At 41.8% G+C, this 16556-nt stretch overlaps 1 protein-coding gene across 1 annotated transcript in view; it reads left to right on the top strand.

Annotated features, from left to right (window-relative positions):
- The window catches only part of LOC141012166 (SPRY domain-containing SOCS box protein 4-like), a 45837-nt gene that overhangs the window by 3448 nt on the left and 25833 nt on the right, over nt 1-16556 (top strand). Inside the window, exon 2 of the mRNA XM_073485574.1 lies at nt 11492-11584. The gene's annotated coding sequence lies outside the window, so the exon portion shown is untranslated. The remainder of the gene's footprint in view (nt 1-11491; nt 11585-16556) is intronic.

Genomic DNA, 16556 nt, shown 5'->3' with positions numbered 1-16556 from the left:
TTCTTTGATTCATATGATGAGCTATAGTGAGAAAAAAGTGGCAGGCCCGCCATATAACCTAAAATAAAATAATGTGTTCTTGTGGAAAGCGCTTGGCTGAGTAAAGACATTTTTCAAACTGAGGAAGAAGCAGCGTGAGGCAAGAGCTGTAACGTGTGACTGCACTGCATCCAAGTGTCAAGTCTCCAAGTTCTCTAAGTAACTCTACTGAAGATATTTTCAAACCGGGGAAGGAGCGCGCAGACGGAAGAACGTAACCTGGTGTAGAAGCAGAGACAACAGGAGAGTCGCAAGCTGTTAATTCCTGTCGACACTGAACATAGTGGCTGAATGTGATGATAGTGACACTGTGCATGTGTGTGGGGCGCAGCAGAGCTGCAGTGTGTTGGGGAGGAGGCAGAGCTCTGTGATGAGTTTGCACAGTTGATTTTCATGTGTACAGATATTGATACATTTTACTTGTATGATACAAATGCTCGTAAAAAGTACTTTATCTGTGCAAGCACTTGTTTCAGCCAAATACTCTGCTCATCCCTAGCATTTAACTCTATTTCCAAACAGGAGCTGCTACACTCATGAATTACAGTCAGTCAGCTGCATCATGTCAGGTGATGTTTTTTCCTCCAGATAGTGTCTGTCAGAGGATCTACACACAATAGTTATCTCTTGGAGGGAGTCAGAGCATGTCTAATAATGGCCCACACTGTGCACCCAGCCCATGAGACACTCACTCTCCCAGTCGCGCACACACACACTCAGAGTCAGGACTGTTTCAGCAAAGGGGCACTGTAGCCAGTGTGTCTGATGCTGAGTCAGTAGAATGTTAATGTTGTGAAATCCCATTAAGAGCAATCCAGTGCTGAGCATGGCCGCGCCTGGGCTTTACGGGACAGCAGGTTGTTTTAAAAGGCCAGCAGTGCCCTTGTGTTTGCACTGTGTAATAGAGTCTAATCACTTGAGTGGCTCACACTAAATTGAATTGCTCTTTTAAATCACTGCCACTCATGTTTAGTTGTTCTTGAAGGCCAGTTAAATGATTTTGGATGAATGTCATTGGCTGAGAATAATTTTTTTTGGTGCCACTTAGTACCCCTGATGAATACTGTTCAGTGTTTCCCTATTGCTCCGTCATTGTTGTGTGAGATAAAAATTAAGCACAAAAAATAAAATAAAATAATCCACCAATTGTTTTCATTGCTCCGTCCTGACATGGTTCATTGAGCAGCATGAAGTGCACGAAAAGTAGTAACATTTCCCATCAGGTTCAGTTGTCCCAGTGGGTTTCAGGTAGGTCATTTTGTGGCTGCTTCTACTGGAAATGATTGTGAAACGTACTGCCTACCCTGTCACCAGTAGTCTCTCATTGTAGCACATTGCCACTGATGTCAGACTGTCAGTATTGATTAAATGGGACATGAGGCCTTTTCTTTTTAAAGCAAAACAGTTTCTTTAATATGCCCACCTAGTTGAAGCAAATTCCACTCGCGTTTCCCTCCTTTTAGGCATGGTGTGCATGTTAACGGAAAGGTTACTGCACATGTGAGCCAGTGTTGCCTGTCGCTGCTGGGTGAGTGATGTGTGCTGAAGATTGGATCCTCACTCAGCTCTTCAGGCAGATGATGGATGTTCGTCCCTATGGAGAGAGGTAGAGGGAGAGAGAGAGAGAGAGAGGGATGTACCACAAGAGTTACTGGGGCTGTTTATCATCACATCTGAGAAGGATGTGGTGTAAAGCGCTCCTCCTGGAAGAAGCTTCCACCCACACGTTTCTATACTGGTACACCAAAGCTCTGCATTATGTGCTGCATTGAGCTGCAAACTCCTGTGCATGTAAACTACTCTTGAGTCTTGACAGTGTTTATGGTCAACATGTATTCACGAAATGCACTTTGTACTCATCCTAGCATGATGAGTAGATGATATGAGGATTTCTGACTTCAGTAGCAGCAAAAAAGAGTTACAAAAAATAGTAAACTGAGTGATTTTTCTGTGGGGATTTACAGCTATTGGATCTTTAAAATGAAATGGTTCTACTAAAAGAGCGCTAGACTTCTTTCCACTAATTCTATAAGCCAGTTTTGGTAACTGGGCTGGACATGGGACATACTGCGGCAGTCAGCTGGCCATCATCTGTAGCCATTATGTGCAACTTCAGAAAGAAAACGTGAGATGATTAATCAATTGGTCTTTGGCAGCATTAGTTCTTGAAAGTTGCTTTGGTTTGTTAATGCCATGGCAGCAGGACGAGGGGCTTTTTATTGACCTTGGTGGTTTGCATGCACAGATGTGTCCACACATGTACAGTGTTTGCAGTGTGTCATGTTTTGGGCATACAAAGGAGTGCAACAGTATGGATGCCTTCCAGGACGGACCGTCTGAAAAATGATTATCAAATCTTTCCCCGTCGTTCACCCTGCCTTCGACTATGTCCATTCTGAACAGCAATAAACACTACAGCCTGCCAATATGTTGTACGAACCAGTTGTTCTTGCTTAATCCAGCCCTGAGACTGGAGTTGGATGGTGGGCAGATTGAGTGAGAGTCAAATGGCATACATCAGACACAAAGATTGAGGAGGACGGTAGAACAGTGTGAGTGATCAATAGCTGGGGGAAGAGGAGGGTTGCCAGCGGAGAGTAGTTGTGGATGGCTGGAGTTATTTCCATAAAGAAATCAAACATTTTATTAATTAAGGTTGAGAAAGTGAAGCCATTGTCTGAAGCTCATACCAGCAGAGATGAGACATGATTATGGTACTGACAATGAAAACAGTGTGGGGTTGCTGATTTTGATGAGAATTTGGAAAACGTCCTCAGCTGATCATTTTATATAACCGAGACAGTATTTCCATCCCACTTTGTCCAGGTACTGTCCATTTTGTGTTGCTAACCTTTCTGTAAATTAATTAAATGTGACAATTTTCCTAATCCTGCTTAACTGTTGCACTGTTTGTATGTATGGAGCAGTGCCTTTTTTCCCCTTTTTATTCACTACAATATAAATACACAGATAACCTTACATTCTATACATAAATCAACATAAAAGCTGACAGCTCATCTTTTTATTGCATGTAAAGTAGAAGCCTACATCTGACATAGGAGCAGGACGTTTCCTCTTAAAAGTTTCAAGCCAGACATTCTCCCCCGAACTCCCACGTGCTGCTTTTTCCTCATCCCACTTGATCCCTGCTCCTCTTTTTTTGTCCCCATCTGATTTCCTGCTATAACAATCTACCATGCAAAACAGTGTGCCCAAACCATTGGGTCATTGTGAGGGCAGACTCCACATACGCATATAGCCACTGTGAATAATTTCACCTCAGTTCACCTCTTGCGCAGTGGTGTGTATATGTTGGTGCATAAATGCAGTCATACATGAGTGCTTGCTGTCAGTTTGGTGCAGCAGAAATGTAGGATAACAGGAGCACATTCACACATGTCAATATGCTAAAACAGAAGCTTATGTTAAAGGGAATTTGGGTATTTTTTTGGTATTCATACTTGCCAAAAGTTTTGGAATCGCTCTAGTAGATCACCTCAGCTGGCAGCCATGACATGGCTGCAGTAGCTGCAACATAATCTTTTGGGGCAACTCCGACTGTCATAGATCCGTCCATTAAAGGTGCTTGTTTTTGCTACTGACAGGTTGAGGTTGTTATTCTGAGTGTCTGACAACATTATGGAAACAATCCCTGTGGATATAGACCTTTTTCTTAAAAATGAAGATCCTTTTCTAAACATGAAATACAAGTCTCGTTCAGGGACAAATCTCTCCTGATCTAGATTGTCAAAATCAGTTATGCCATTACTTTGGAAATACATTCTTGCTGGCAATTCCTCAAGGTAAACTCTAAACTCCTTTCTCCCAACTCTCACTCATATTTCCACTGTCATCCTCCTGCAACATCTCACCTCTTGCAAGACTTCAGAGTGAATCTTCTCCTTGAGTGAGAATTGTGTTTCTGGTTTAAAAAAAAGATCTAATTATTTAACAAAAAGGTCTGTCTCTGCTGGAATTATTTCTGTAATGTTGTCAGAAATGTATGTAAACCTCAGCCGGTCAGTGGCAACAACAAGTACTTTTAGTGGACATAACTTCAGGGGAGTTGCCCCAAAGGCTTGTGTTGCAGCCATTGGCTACTTTGGCAAAACTTTTGGTAAATATGATTAATTTACACACTAAAACTTGTTAATATAAGGCCCAAGTTTAAATATATTGGAATTTCCCTTGAAGTAGCAGTTTTTTTAAAACTTTCATAATTCGTGAGTGCAATGCTGAACTTCCTGTATTGTAAAGTTTTTCTTCACGTGTAGGTGTGTGTTTATATGTATGGTAAATGTACTGAATAGTATATTGATCTTTAAAAAATCTTAATGGTCTGTAGTTATGCATGTGTTCATGTATTTGTAAATGCCTGGCAATCTGACCAACCTTTTTTAAATTAAAAAACTAAATGTTTTGTGGCAGCATTTTGCCTACCTGTTTTATACTTTTTCTGATGTGACTTAAACATGCTTATGCACATACACACACCTTTTAGTTTCAGCATCCCATGAACCTAGCCGTTCTTTGGCCATACTACACTGACATGAATTATTGAGTTGTCCTGTGTGCTCATGGATGTGCTCTGTTGGAATCCTACTGCTCCACTGATGTTCAGCAGCTTTGTTGCCCGCTGGGTCCCTCTGTTAGATGTCAGGATCTTTTTTTTCACAGCAGTGGGTTCCATCTGAAGAACACTTGTGATCTTCCCCTGGTTCTCTGTATTTTTTAATTATGTAGCTCATGTATTCCTTGTGAGGTGTGCATGCAAAGTAAAAGATGCAACGAAAGTATAAAATATCTATATTTGTTTACATTTTTGCTGGGCAGATTTACTGCACCATTAATTCCCTAATTGTTCAGATAAACTGCTCTACCAAGGTACACTTAACCAGTCGTACCCACTACTGTGTTGGGAGTTCTCCTGAGGTTAGAACAAACTAATATGTCTTTGAAGCTGAGTGTTTTTTGGAGCGTTGGGAAAGGAAGAGGTTAGATCAAAGCAACACAAAAACGGAACAGACACTTTTTCACACCACTGTCTCCCCTCCCCCTTTTCAAAATTTTGTTTAGCATTTTTAATTAGAACTCTGTCAAGTGCGTGAGCATAGCAACCCGTTGATTATCCAATTTAATTCACACCACGTTTGACTGTCGCTAATGACTTATCTCAGGGGTAGATGAGGCCACAAGCGCGACAATGGTATTTTGAGCTAATTTAGCTGCTAAAGTGACATGTTACTTTTGATCTGCTAACATGCCTCCCAGTTAAGCACCATTTCATCAGAACCGTCCTCTGGCCTACATGCCTAGAATCTCAACGTATTTCTGAGTGTAGCCATTTCAAAATATTTGTTTTAAAACAACATATTTGTTTTAAAACAACAGCAAGCAACAACATGCCCCTGCCACTTGTAAATCATTTGTATGGCAGCATTTTGGGTACCCGGTACGCGGTTTCTTAAAGTTAGTGTTAAAATATCGTCTCGTCTTGTTCTCATGAACCCAATATTGTATATGGCCTGGAGGTTATTCATCTTCACACCACATTTGCAAATTGCATGCAACTTTATTGTACAATTTAATTGTCACTCTAATGGCCGTTTATTCAGCATGGGCCAATCTTCAACTCTGACTCAGACAATAGAAGTGATTGGTCGCCTGAGAGTGTCTTTGGATTGAAACACACAGGGTTGGAAGGAAATAAGGTAGATGAAGCAGAAACGATTGAGGGCTGTAGTGTCCCAGGGGCCTCGTACTGATAAATGGTTCACTCCCTCTTCCCTCTAACCATCATTAAAAATGTCAAATCATTAAAAGCTGTGGTTCTCTATAATCCTCCCAACTCTGATGGGAGACATGTTCTGCCAGCTCAGCTGGCCTCTTCTTTCCTCTTGTAGAGCATGTTAAATTGCACTCCCAAGTGTTTGTGAGCCAAATTGGATTTATACCTCAGTTACTGTTCGCTGATTGTCCTTTTTTTAAATTATCAGTGGATTATAAAATGGCAGTCGAAGAGCTGCTAACAAATACCTGTGCACAAAATAAACTATCAGTATTTACATGCCTGCAATACTGCCTATGACCTAAAAGAATAAAAAATAAACAGATAAATGTGGTTGGGGAAAGTCTGGTTTGTCCCTTCTGGGTAGAGGTTGACCGATTAATCGGCGCCGATTGGACCTTTTTACAAACTATTGTTATCTGCTGAACTTGGCTCCAATAGTTGCCGATGGCCGCGCAGCCTCCACCGACCACGCGGGGGAGTACGTCACCATTTTGCATGGAGGTTACTCTGAGTCAGTCATCATCATTTGAGGGCCACTTCTGCTGAAAATATCTAAGTCCTCTTAATCTCAAGTAAACAATCTGACCGACAGGTAACTGCTGTACATTAACGTTAGATATGCAGTAGGGCAACGTGTCTCTCCAACCTAAATAGATTTAAATAGCTTTATTGGTGGCCCGGCTACATTGATCCATTATGAAACGAACCGGAGATATTTCTGTCTGTCAAATCTGCCGGAGACCGACACATTATCAGCCCCGAGTTGCAACAAAGGGATACTCAAACAAAACTCGTGAATTTCTATAGCGACCCAAAACCAACACAACAAATGAATGTCGCACTCGACAAAAAGTTTGTAACACTTTAAAAATGAATACACAGCAGTTGCTGCTGCGCTTCGCTAAACAATCGGTTTACTCCTCGTTAACAAAAGATTAAAAACACATGCACATGGACACGACGGATCAATGTACCCGGGCTATGGATTTATAAAGTTACGTACCGTGAGTTCCCTTCATCCATGGCTCCAACATGTTTCCTCTTCAGGTGCTCCCGCAGTGATGTTGTACTACCGTGCCATGCGAGGTCAACGCTGCACATTTTGTGTCTGTCTTCTTTGAAGGCTTTAATGTAAAGTGTTCCCACACTTTTGATGAATTGGGTCGTACACTTTTCTCCGTGGTATCATGAACATCCACACGTTTCTCCACTAAACTATCTGTAGTGCTTGCCTCCGCCATTTTTCAAATGTTTCCTCCAGGCAAGGTAGACGGCGTCGTCACGTGAGCTGCACACGGCACGGCATTGGCTGGCTTACTGCCACCACCTCAGACGTTGGCGCAGCGCGTGCAGCGCATGCAGCGCATAACATTGATCCATGACTAAATTAATTGCCAACTATTTTGATAATCAATTTTAATCAATTTAATCGATTAGTTGTTGCAGCCCTAATATGCAGCAACCATACATTCGCAACAGACTTTAATTAATGTCACGTTTGTAGACTAACATTATGCCAGAGATATTTTTTTCATAAAGTAATTCTCCACTCCATGAAATACCTTCCACGCATTACTCTGGCCATAGGGTTAGAAAATATGGGCTACCGATAAATCTTTGTGGTCCCGGGGTAACGTTAAACGTTGGAACAGCTGATTTTACCGGAGGCTGACAGGTGTGGCATTCAAGTCATATCTAGTCTCATATAGCAGACCATACCAGACCTCTCTCATCTGACCTGTTTTCAGTTTATCTAGCTTTGAATATATAACGCAACACCATCACCTTGTCCATGATAGGGACAGGGTACTGAAGGCAGCCAGGCAGGCAGGAAAAAAACACTCTGTTAACGTTACATTACTTTATACTGTATTTACTAATATGGAGTTCTCTCTTCCAAATAATCCAGCCACGTCAACTATCCATCCATTCATGAAATGAAATCGCACACTTTAGGATTCTCCTTACCCCAGTAATATGCACGAACATTAATGGTTTGTAAGAGTGGCATTTAACAACGTAATGGGATGTGTAACCGAAGGAATCCTGGCCAGTTCAGCCACTGAACAGTGCATCGTCCATTTAAATGGAACAGATTCCAATGATGTAATCCACTAAATCACACATTTCCAGATCTTGTGTCTTGATATCAATCAGACAGGTACTGCTAGCTAGCTTTCCAACTCAAATTAAAGACTGGGTCATGCACATCTCTAAAGTTGCTCAATTTTACTAACGTTACAAAGCCCGAGTTTCACTGTAACTTTTCACTGAGTGGGGTGGGAGGGACTAGAGAGAGAGGGAGAGTGAGGGGGAGAGCGAGGGGGCCCTAATGTTCAGTTCAACAGTTCTAATATAGTTAATACCAATGCACAGGAGCATAAGGGGGTTTGGGGAATTGAACACAGGCAGTGTGTTCCTGGAAAAAAGCATTGGTATGAGTTTAACTACCCTGGGTCAGTAAAGGCTGAAAAATTGATTAGTGGTGTTCGACCAGAGAAGAAGCCGGAAGGTGCTCCGAACAGGATTTTTTTTTTTTTTTATAGGCTGGCCATGATTGCTAGAAGCAGTGTTAGCCAATACTGATTACCTGCTCTGTGTTTAGCTCCGCTGTAGGCTGTAAGCTCTGTTGGCTGTAAGCTATTGGTCTGATAGCTGTTAGCTTCCTTAGCCAAACACACTAAAGGATTCTCTTGCTCACCAGCGGTTAACAGCTTACTAGCTTTCCTTCTGACTCGATACTGATTTGTGGTGCCCTCTTGGTTTAATAAGCGCAACATATTTGCAAGCTTCTTAGGTCTGACACTGAGTAGCCAGCTAGTGATTATAACCAATGTTGACACATTGCTGTGGAAACGGATAACAAGGGTAATGGCGTGAGACGCACTCTGTTGTAGTCATTGCTGGATTCATTTTTGTCATTTGCCAAGCAATAGCCTGTTCGTCCTACACACAATTTCTGTCACCCCGGAGAAGGTGACAACGAGGGCCATTAGTCTTGAGCCCTGCAGTGTGCTATGGCATTTAAGCCAGATCTGATTGGCTCTTCTAATCGGCCTTAATAGAGGCCACCGTTCAAACTATTTAGAACACATTTAGAATGAAATGGTGAATGTTGGCCGATCAGTTGGAGCACCCTTGTTGACCTGTATAGTGAGGATTGCTCCCTGAGGGTTATTTGTATGCTAATTAGTGTTGCTACGTCATTAAGATCACCTTGACTTTTGTTTCCACACCAGATTACTACAACGACTCACTGGCTGTTACTGGAGCTGTATGTGTATGCGAGTGCGAGGAAACAGGTGGTGAGGAGTGAGAAGCATTGGAGAGAAGACTACTGTGTAAGCCCTCCTGCTGTCTCATCAGACCACACACTATCAGGGTCTGGATCAGTTAGTCAGATGTGTGTATGCGTGCCTGCATGTGCTTGCTTGTCTTTCTCTAGTGCTGATCATTTGGAGAGATGCACCCTGCAGCCACCGCACAGAATCTGTGGAGCATTTGTGAACCTGTTACTCCTTCAGCTTAGCTCAAAAATGACCTTGTCTGAACTATAGTTGTTGCCATGGGTGAACTCTGCATTATTGTCAAATGTCTTTAAATTGATGGTGAAGTGAGTGCCTTTGTTTTCGTTCATTGGTCTACTGTTAAGTTTTGATTAGTAGGTTAATTGATACACTGTATTGTCTTTTTTATTAGGTAATGACCTCGATACCTTAGGGCAGTGATTCTCAACCGGGGGTCCGCGGACCCCTAGTGGTCTGTGGTGTAATTGCAAGGGGTCTGTGAAAATAAAATATCTCTTAAAAAAGATCCTATGACATTTATATTATTGTTAAAGTTACTGCATGACGCTGTCAATACAAACTTAACAGGATCTGCATCCTTTTCAAATTATGAGCCCCCTAGTGTTTCACTGGGCATACACCATTCATTTCTTAATAATGCTTTTATTGTGAAATATTTGCAGGAAGCTGATGTGGTAAAACTCATTAGCTTGTAAGGTTCAGGTTAGCACTTGAAATTACGCTAATGTTACAAACAAATTACGGAGATGATAAGCACAGTTACACAAAGAAGAAGAAGGAGAAGAAGAAAAAGAAGAAGACGACTTGACAACATGGAGAGATGGCTCAAATTAAAAGAAAGACCGCTTGTTTCAGACGAAGCAGACTCTGGGCCACCGGAAAAGAAAAAGAAAACAGACAGCAAAAAGAGACTTTATAAAGAAGAATACATCATGTTGGGATTTACAGCAACTGATTCGGACCCTCAGCAGCCTCTGTGTTTTTTATGTGGAGAGGTACTTTCAAACCATGCCATGAAACCGGCACACATGCAGCGGCATCTGAGCACCAGGCATCAATCGTCAGTGGGCAAGACTGCTGACTTTTTCACACAGAAATTTTCCGAGTTCAGGGGGGCGCAAAATCACATGCGTGCCGCAAGTCAGACTTCAGCAACTTCCCTTCAGCAACTTCCCTTCAAGCTTCTTACCAGGTAGCTTTGCTTGTCGCCAAAGCTAAAAAGCCATATACAATAGCTGAGAAGCTAATTGCACCAGATGCAGCTATCCTAGCTGAAACCATAGTGGATAAAAAATGGGGTGGGGGGGGGTCCTCAGGGTCGATCTAAAATATGCAGGGGGTCCAGGACCCCAAAAAGGTTGAGAACCACTGCCTTAGAGGACCTTGATGTCTTCAAAGGGCTGCTGGCGCTTATTGTTCTGCGGTTCATTTAATCAGTGTGAGAATCCACATGGCCTCAAAGATAGCAGACTAGTTTCACAACTTTGGTGCCCTCCAAACTCACCCTGCACCAATCCAGCTCTCCTTTCGTTGCCAAACTTTCCCTCCATTGCTCATTTGAATGCTTAATTATCAAGATAACACCTCCTTGCTGAATTGTGTGAATGAGTGAAGGGAGGGAATTGACTGGCAGTTCATATTAATTAGTGATGATGTCTCATTTACTGCTTTTACATGCACACAGGAAATCGGGTTATTGGGAGAAGTCTATGTTAACTGGGGTTTTATTAACCACAAGACTTGATAAGATGCATTACTTTTCATTTACATGCTTTAGAAATTGGGTTGCTACATGGTACTTAGAAACTCACCGGTTGCTGCTGTTTTGCTAGGTAACACTTGGAAGACTCAGCAGACAGAATTACTACTACACTGAAGGAAAACTAGCCAGTGTTTTGAGTGTTTTACCTAACAGATGGAGTTTTAGAGGCATTAAGTAGTGCTTGACCACATGGAGTAATGTTGGCACTGAAGCTACAGCATTGCTCTCCTCTGTTTTTCACACAGCTCTGTGGGCTGCATTAATCCACATTAACATCCTTACCTGAAGCCTAGATTCACAACAGGAGGAAGTACTAAAACCTTTCCCACTTGTTAGATTTGTGTTTGTGTATATGTGTTTGTGGGCACCCCATTGAATTGCTGCATGAATATTTCCCTGTGTGATCATCATCATCATCATATTTGCTGCTTTAAAGGGACCAGTATTTAGTAACCCACAAGGGGAAGCTGTATGTCATTTTGTTTAAAAAAAATGTCTTTAAATGTAATAGAACCTCCCATCAACGGGCAAACATGTTCTCATGTGTCTCTGTGTCACCCAAATCAAACCTTTGGTGTCTTTTCTCCACAGGATATAACCAGAGCTCCATAGTGCGACCTGTTCCCTTTTGACTGGGCAGAGATGCACTTTTCTCAAGACGCCGACACTTGGATGGATTAGGAGGTGGGTTTCTAGTCCCAAAACCACTGTTCATCCACCTAAATTACATACTGCAGCACTGCCTTCATTGTACTTTGAACTGCTTTGCCATCTATATTCAAACCCCCAGAGCTGGTTAAAGGCGTACATTGTGTTAGATGATATTGCTGGTGATGGAAGGATGACTTTCTGTTCACGGAGTTGCCCCAGCAAGTGTGTGATGTGCCTTTGTTTGAAAATGACATAGTATCCATCACACTGGAGATGGGAAGTGGTTGATAGTCAGATGTGAAGACAGACTGGCTGATTTCAATGATCTCCCTCACATTCTATAGCCCAGCTGTGGAAACCTGATCAGACCGGTTTGGGCTTACCTGTAGGCATACGGAAACTGATCCGAGGCAACTGCTAAATATTTCAGAAGGTCCAAACCCCAAAAGCAGTTGATATGTACTACAGGCTTAGAGAGTTTTGGTTAAGGTTTCTATCCGCCGAGGCCTACGTCACTAACCTAACCGCTACAACATCAAAATTAGCTGACCCATGTCTTTGTGTTTACATGAGAAATAAAGCTGCTGAATCAAGTCTTTACTGAAACTAGCCAGAATGGCACTAAGTATAGGGCATGCCTCTGCCAAGGCCCAACAGTCCCCTTCAATACAGTCGAGCAATCCAGTATAAAAAAGTAAAACTTATTTAAACCGCTAGATCCAAATTTTTTATTTGGATCTGCATCAAATTGTTCTTAAAGATAAAACCAGGATGATACAGGTGCTCTATGTCATAGGCAAATGGTTTAAGACCACACTATAAATAATGCACACAACCCCAAAGCACCAGATGACAACAACAAATCCTTGTGTGTAAGGTTTCTATGGCAATATGTAAACCATGCAGTACCACAGTAGAAGTAACAGAGGAATGCCACAACTACAAAGTGTACACTGGAGCCAGATGAGCTTGTCACAAACCTGAACTGAAAATACATAAGGGCAGCCTCACAGCATTAAACCTAATATGGAACCAAATAGAAAGTTTGCTTGTGCTGAATGCTGACCCTAATGGAAATATGTTTGAATGTAAAAGAGAACCTTTTGGCAGTAAGTTGTACCAGCAGACTTCACCTCAGACACAAAGATGAACTACAGTTGAACTGTCGAGGAGGAACACTGAAGAAAACACTGTTGCACAGTCTTAGTCTGATAGATGGATTGTAAAATTAGTTTAGCGTGATGTAAAGCTAATATTTAAAACTAGCATGACCTGGTTAATCAGGAGGGATATGTTCCCATTATAACTTGGATCAGACTCATTTAAATCTCCTTTATGAAACAGAATTTCCAGAAAATTAACCTTAATTACAGAATTAAGTGGAATTTAACTGATAATCCTACTTTATGAAACACCCCTGTTGTCAGTTTCTTATTGACATCATCAGATATTCTTGTAGAACTCAGTAGAGTGAGTCACTCGCTGAGTGTGTTACACCATACATTTCTATTGTTTGTGATTTAATTTGTCTACTGCTGAAGTCTTTTAGTTTCAGGAGCTCCAGCCAACATCACCATGCAGCAACAACAAGTCTTGTCTCTACGTGCTTACTCTATGGCAGCCATACAACTGGAATTTCCCTATCAGGATACAGTCAGTTTAGGTGAACTTAGTGACCCCTGCTACCCTGTCAGGCGCTTATTATCCACACTAATAGGCTGGAGTACATACAATGGTTCCTTCAGCTATCATGATAACCAGTATAGTTGGCCCTCCACTGTCAAACAATAACTGGAATTTCTCCGGGCTTAGTGTAGCTCTGCTTGTAATATGTGAGCAGCCTATTTATTTTTTAATCATATCAGTGTATGAAGCAACTGTTGGTGTGGTCAGGGTGTATGTGTCTAAATGCAAGCTAATGATGTCATGACAGATTAGTTAGTGCTGAAGCTACCAGTAGCTCTTCCTGTCAGTTTTTCAGTCCCCACAGTTATCTTCAGACAATAGACTTTTCTGGCTTCAATAACAATTAATTAACAAAATGGTTGATTTACTGCTGATATATTTTATCTGTCAATTTATTGATTAGTAAACTAATTATTGGAGCTCCAATTTTGTTAAAATCTCCATATGATAATCTTTCTTGCAGTCAGCAAAGCCTGTTCAGCAGGTGACTGTTGTACACGGTTGAAGCTGTGAAATGAGCAATCAGTCTCATCCTACGTGGCCATCATAATCTCATTAATAATCACTTAATCGCCTACACATAGTCAGAGACCTTATAAGAGAGGAGACAGACACACAAGCATTTTGAATAGAAATATTTGACACATTTACCGCACCTTTCCCCCAAAAGCCAATCATCTACTTTAAAACGGCTTAACCAGGAAACATGTCTAGCCAAATGTGTTGTTGCACTGACACACAGTTGAGATTCACAACAGTTTCAACTGATTTGATGGCAGTAAGGGACACCTGCAGATGGACTTGGAAAAAACGTGAAAGAGGAGGATATCACGCTAATGGACATTAAATGATATTTTAAAAAGACATTAAACTCTTGTTTGATCAAGTACTCGTTCAATTGGCTGATGGTGTCTCATCAGTCTGGATTGAGTCTTAAAGGAAATTGAAGATACTTTGAGTGTTTTTTCATTCTATACATGCAGTTTTTATGTCCCAGTGACCATTGAAAGAGAAATTATGGCCCGCTCCCTATTCATTTAGATACAGGCTTAGTTAGTTAGCCCTTATAATTGTGTCTCACATCCTCACTGAGGAGCTAAGACACGAAGTAACGCATCATTAAAAGAACCCAGAGACAAGCAAACACCTATTGGCAATTTAGAGTTTCACATTCAGCTCACCTGCTTGCCATTTAACTGCATATTCTCCTTGTGTTTGTGTAGATTTTCTTAGACTACTCAGGATTTGTCCCACAGACTCCACGGAAAGGCCTTTCCTTCTGGTGAAAGTGGTTAGCAACAAAGCCACCCCAGTGTTGCGGTTTTAGATTAAAAATATAGCCACATGTGAATATCACTAAGCTCTTGTGTAATGTTGAGTAACAATTCATTCTTTGTTTTCCTTTATTGCCCATTTTGGGGTTGCAAGGTATAAAGAGTTACTTTTGTTTACTTACAGATGACACTTTGCCATGAAAAGATTTCTGTCTTTTCTCCAACAGTTGGTAGACATTACCATATAGGCGGGTTTACCTCTTATGTCTCTGATGTTTGGATTGCGGTCCTGTGTGCGGACACAAGAAAAAAGTGCGTTCTCAGAGGGGGTTAGCTTTGGCTTCTTCTTTCAACATGTGGTTGCCAACAGATTTGTCTCCTGGGTAAACGGAGACATGGAGACGGCAAACTGCTGCTCATCCTCGGCTGTTGGGTGTGTCTTTTTCTAAGGAGCAGGAAGTCATTTGGACAAATGGGTCTATTATTGACGAGCCCCACTACCATGGCGGACTAGACTCTTCGATCTGCACATTGTAAAGTCATCGCTCTACTTTATGAGGGATGAGAGGGGAATGGTTTTAATGTTTTTAATCATAATGCAGCTTGTGTGTTTATACTGTTTTGCTTCCATTAAGTATGTTCTTAAATGTATCTTGTCTTAATTTCTTTTCCTTCATTCATTGACTTAACCTATATCTGTCACCATATAATTGTTTACTTGCCAATTTTCCCTGCAACTTACTGCCCTCAAAGTTTGCAGTGTTGCAGTCAGTGAGGCAATTGAACCGTTTTTCCCCCTTTTCTCATAATGATATGTGCTCATAAATGACTGCACAAACTCTTCACTACATTGATTGTAGTTATGGCCCACTTTTTGTGATCCCTACTTGAGGTCATTCAGCTTCTTCTGCACTCCTGTCAATACACCAGACCACGTCAAAACAAGTTAGTCCTGCAGCAAGCAGCAGCCTTCAGTGTGGGTGGGTGTTGTTGAGTCTCGTATGAATGTGATGAGTGTGTATTTTTTTGTACAGTGAAAACTCCAGTGTGGCTTTCCGTCTTGAGTTAATTTGAGCCAAGTCATATTGCGTTAATATGGAATTCAGCATAATAAACTCTTTGACTGAAGAGTGCAGGCATACAGAGATGAATGCTGTTGTGCATTTGCTGAGAGGGGGTAACAAGTGAGAGGAGGGCTTTCTTGTCTCCCAGGGGAGAAAGATGAGAGAGAGAGAAGCATGGATACATAGGTAGAGAGCGGGGGATGGTGTCGGAGCCGAGGAGAGAAGAGGGAGACAGTTGGGTGGTTACACTGTCATACCAGAGCATATCGTACACACACAGCTTTATCAAAAAGCCACATGGCATTCTTCTGCAGGGTCTAATGAGTTGGCGTGACATCTAACCAAAAGACATTTTTAAAAGCACAAAACACAAATCAAAACTAGAGCCACAGAAGTCTGTTTAATTTTAGGTGACACCACTTGTCCCTTTGGTTTCCTCCTCAGGCCACTTTTACTAGAGATGAGGCCATGTTTAGATGGACATGGGTACTATATACAAAAACCTGGCCAGCCTCACTTCAGTGACACCACTACATTGGCAGAAATGCCAAAAAATAGTATTTAATAGTATTTGTCTCGGTAGCCCTTTTCACACAGAGACGCCGCATTATCTCTGCTGCGGAGGTTCGCCAATTCTCCGTGTTTGTTTGTTCACACAGAACCAAGCAGCTCCAGCAGAAAGCCGCACCAGTGTGTCAATTCATACAGTGAGCCGGCGCTGTGGATCCAAAAGAGGCGTGACGGTACACGTCATGATGAGGACGTCTGTTTTTTTTCCAACATGTTTCCCCCGGTGTCCTCCTGTTAATCTAAACATGTACCCGCTGACTGTTTATAATCATATGGATGCTGTTATAATGTGTTGTGATTGAGATCCTGACCCACCAAACATCCTGGAAAGTGACAAAGTTACGTTTTTCGCTCTTAATTACATAATCGCCATCAGTAAACAGGACGCTGTCTGACTCTCTCACTCGTGGG

This window comes from Pagrus major, chromosome 2, assembly GCF_040436345.1.
Source record: "Pagrus major chromosome 2, Pma_NU_1.0".
Taxonomy (NCBI): domain Eukaryota; kingdom Metazoa; phylum Chordata; class Actinopteri; order Spariformes; family Sparidae; genus Pagrus; species Pagrus major.
Note: the sequence above shows the minus strand (reverse complement) of the source record. Positions and strands in the feature narration are given on the sequence as shown.